Source organism: Lampris incognitus, chromosome 15 (assembly GCF_029633865.1).
Source record: "Lampris incognitus isolate fLamInc1 chromosome 15, fLamInc1.hap2, whole genome shotgun sequence".
Lineage (NCBI taxonomy): Eukaryota > Metazoa > Chordata > Actinopteri > Lampriformes > Lampridae > Lampris > Lampris incognitus.
In genome coordinates, this window is record NC_079225.1 from 37,366,023 (window position 1) to 37,370,780 (window position 4,758).

Sequence of the window (4,758 nt, forward strand, 5' to 3'; positions counted from 1 at the left end):
GTCTATTCTTGTTCTTAGAAATGAAGGCTATTCCATGTGAGAAATTGCTAAGAAATTGAAGATTTCCTACACCGGTGTGTACTACTCCCTTCAGAGGACAGCACAAACAGGCTCTAACAGGTACTATTTAATGAAGATGCCAGTTGGGGACCTGTGAGGCGTCTGTTTCTCAAACTAGAGACTCTAATGTACTTATCTTCTTGCTCAGTTGTGCAACGCGGCCTCCCACTTCTTTTTCTACTCTGGTTAGAGCCTGTTTGTTTGATGTAAAAAAAATCTTATTTCAAATACAAATCATTATTTCTAACCTTGTCAATGTCTTGACTCTATTTTCTATTCATTTCACAACATATGGTGGTGAATAAGTGTGACTTTTCATGGAAAACACAAAATTGTTTGGGTGATCCCAAACTTTTGAACGGTAGTGTAGCTATCTGTATGTTGACTACAAAATAGAAACAAATAATGGCGATTTGGTGCGCAGACTTAGTGGGATGAAGAGAGTTTGTTTTTGTTTTTGTTTTAGTTTTTTGAAAGTTTGTTTTTTTCTGATTGCGCTGCCACCCTTCGACGGTGATGGCAAGAATTGCATACACGCCGGTATCTTTATTAAAAGTAAATTAGTGATCCTCATGTATGAATCATGGATCAATAATAACCTAATTTTACACATGATCCATGATGATGAAGGCACAGAAAAATAGAAATGCAGAGTATATCGTCAATATTTTAGAGACCACCCCAAAATTTCACAAATCATGTTTTCAGGGGAGCTCATGTCTTATTAAGGGGAGTCAAGCTCCCCCTGGCTACCCTGTAGTTCACACCCTGTCACAGAGCATTTTCAGTGTTTCCTAGCCAACATGCTTGACACTTGAAGCATTTGACAGTTCACCTCCCTCAGGTTCCTGCAAGATGAATTGACTATTGGTGAATGCAAAGATGAGTTCATGGTAGCTGATGGACAGCTGACACTATTGCCTGACAGTGAAGGCAAGTACAGGAAGGAGACTGTTTCAAACGCTGACGCTGACAGGGACAAGGCTGATGTATTGAGAGGTCTGATTCATGAGTTTGAAAGCGGATATGAATCCCTTAAGTCGTGTGATCAATTTTTGATCCTTCAACTTGGCCTCAAGAAATGCAAGACCTCCACAGTTTTGGCAACACAACACTTATTAACATCCTCCAGAAATATGAGGCCAGCTTGTCTGTTGACAGAGACTCCACTGTAAGAGAATCGATGCGTTTAAAGCAAGCAGGAATACGTTTGGCAGCCTCCTCTGTGTATGACTTGGTCAACACAGTGAATATAAGTAATCCAGATAGTGACTCCAACATTCATAAAGCCCTTCTGTTGTCTCTTACACTGCCCTTGAGCAGTGCTGCATGTGAGAGGGGATCTTCACATCGCAATATAATAAAAAGCAAGTACGGATCCCGCCTGCCAGACTCTTGCCTCTCATCCCTAATGCACATCCTCTTGTATAAGATGACAGCAGAGACTTTTGACCCGAAGCCAGCTGTTGACTTATGGATGTAAACAGCTAATCGCAGACTCAACTAGGGAGAAAGAAGTAGGCATACATCTTCATCTGCCATGTTTGAAAGAGAGGTAGACAGTGAGGAGAGCAGTCAGGAGCGTGGTGATGATGACAGCTTGTGGGCTAACCGTGCCGCGTACTGACTGAGTACCAAGCAACATGTCCAGCTGCTCCCTTGAGAACCAGACCAAAAAAGTTATGTGCATCCCTGTGTGTGTGTGTGTGTGTGTGTGTGTGTGTATATATGTATGTATATATGTATGTATGTATATATATATATATATATATATATATATATATATATATATATATATAAAACAAGGTGGTGCAGTGGTTAGCGTGGTCGCATCACAGCAAGAAGGTCCTAGGTTCAAGCCCCAGGGTAGCCCAACCTTGGGGGTCATCCGGGTCGTCCTCTGTGTGGAGTTTGCATGTTCTCCTCGTGTCTGCGTGGTGCATGAGTTTCCTCTGGGTGTGCTCCGGTTTCCCGCCACAGTCCAAAGACATGTAGGTCGGGTGAATTGGCTGTACTAAATTGTCCCTCGGTGTGAAATGTGTATGTGTCAGCCCTGTGATGGCCTGAAGGCCTGTCCAGAGTGTCTCCCCACCTGCCGCCCAGTGACTGCTGGGATAGGCTCCAGTATCCCCGCAACCCTGAGAGCAGGGAGCAGAATAAGTGGTTTGGATAATGGATGGATGGATATATATTATACCGATCAGCCAAAACATTAAAACCAGCCTGCCAAATATTGTGTAGGTCCCCCTCGTGCCACCAAAACAGCGCCGACCCATGGACTCCACAAAACCTCTGAAGGTGTCCTATGGTATCTGGCACCAAAACATTAGCAGCAGATCATTTAAGTCCTGCAAGTTGTGAGGTGGGGCCTTCATGGATCATACTTGTTTTTCAAACACATCCCACAAATACTCCATCGGATTGAGATCTGGGCAATTTGGAGGCCAAGGCAACACCTTGAACTCTTTATTTTCCTCAGTCGATTCCTGAACAATTTTTGCAGTGTGGCAGGGAGCATTATCCTGCTGAAAGAGGCCACTGCCATCAGGGAATACCGTTGCCATGAAGGGATGTCATGGTACATGTCAAAGTAACATTTGCATGAATGCCAGGACCCAAAGTTTCCCTTCAGAATATTGCCCAGAGCATCACACTGCCAGCTTGACTGCTTCCTTTAGAGCATCCTGGTGCCATCTCTTCCCCAGGTAAATGACACATATGCACCCGGCCGTCCACATGATGTAAAAGAAAACATGATTCATCAGACCAGGCCACCTTCTTCCATTGCTCCATGGTCCAGTTCTGATGCTCACATGCCCATTGTAGGAGCTTTCAGCGGTGGACAGGAGTCATTATGGGCACTCTAACTGGTTGCAAGTACACAGTCCCATACGAAGCAAGCTATGGAGCACTTTGTGTTCTGATACAAAGTATGTGGATTTTTTTGTATACACAAAGTAAATTGTGTGCACAAAACATTCATTCCACGTCTGTCCGTCTTGGGAGGGACATCCCTCCTCTGTTCCTCTCCCGCAGGTTTCTTCCTATTTTTTTCTCCCTGTTAAAGGTTTTTTTTTAGGGAGTTATTCCTTATCCGATGTCTAAGGACAGGATGTTGTGTTGCTATTAAGCCCACTGAGGCAAATTTGTAATTTGTGATAATGGGCTGTAAAAATAAATGGGCAATAAAAATAAAATTGACTTGACACCTGTCTATCATAGCCAGATACAGTAGCTCTTCTGTGGGATCGGAGCAGACGGACTTGCCTTTACTACCCCCAATGAGCCTTGGACACCCATGACCCTGTCGCCAGTTCACCGGTTGTCCTTCCTTGGACCACTTTTGGTAGGTACTGACCACTGCATTCAAGAACACCCCCAAAAGACCTTCTGTTTTGGAGATGCTCTGACCCAGTCCTCTAGCCATCACAATTTGGCCCTTGTCAAAGTTGTTCGAATCTTTACACTTGCCAGTTTTTCCTGCTTCCAACTCATCAACTTCAAGAACTGACTGTTCACTTGCTGCCTAATATATCCCTCCCCTTAATGGATGCCATTGTAACAAGATAACCAATGTTATTCACTTACCTGGCAGTGGTTTTAATGTTTTGGCTGATTGGTGTACACATAATCGGTGTGTGTGTGTGTGTGTGTGTGTGTGTGTGTGTGTGTGTGTGTGTGTGTGTGTGTGTGTGTGTGTGTATATATATATATAGTGTGTGTATGTATGTGTGTATATATATATATATATATGTTACCGATTGTTGAACCTCAGATCCGGGAGGAACAATGTGGATTCCATCCTGGCTGTGGAAGAACAGACCAGGTCTTGACCCTTGCGGAAGTGCTAAGGGGGGGAGTTTGACCAGCCAGTCTACGTGTGTTTTGTGGACTTGGAGAAGGCTTATTACCATGTACCCCGGGGCACTCTGTGGGGGGTACTGCGGGAGTATGGGGTACCGGGGCAGTTGCTACAAGCCATCCGGTCCTTGTATAACCAAAGTGAGAGCTGTGTCTGTATTGTAGGCATGAAGTCAAACACGTTTTCGGTGGGTGTCGGACTCCGGCAAGGTTGTCCCTTGTCTCCAATTCTGTTTGTGATATTCATGGACAGGATCTCAAGGCGCAGCCAATGTGAGGAGTGTGTCTGTTTCGGAAACCTCAGAATTGCATCTCTGCTCTTCGCAGATGATGTGGTGTCAATCATTGATTGACAGCTGATGATTGCTTATGGCAGGAAACAGGCTTGTACTGTCTCATAAAGAATTTACTTGACTCGCTGGATTATTTTGCTCCTTATTTGTTGAGCACTTTCCCTACTATTGAGTGTTTCGTTTAACAAAGTTATTTATGTATAAACTGTTCACAGCATGTTTATTGGTGAATAGAATCATGGTGCAGAAAGCAGTGTGAGATGCACACGCACAGCTAGATGCACATTTGCATATCCATTCTCATGCCATGCACCATGTGAAAGTCATACATGCACATGGACACACACACTCACTTATATACATATACACAAATGCACACACAAGCACACATGCATAAGCACACACAAAGTAGTGAGTCCAGTATCCAGTAACAGGTCCTCCAAGGTGATAAGACTATGTATATATGCATTACGGTATGAAGCGATGTCTTGAACATGCGCTAATAAGGTGGTCTCCAATCATTTATTGGCAAGGCCCAGGAGTT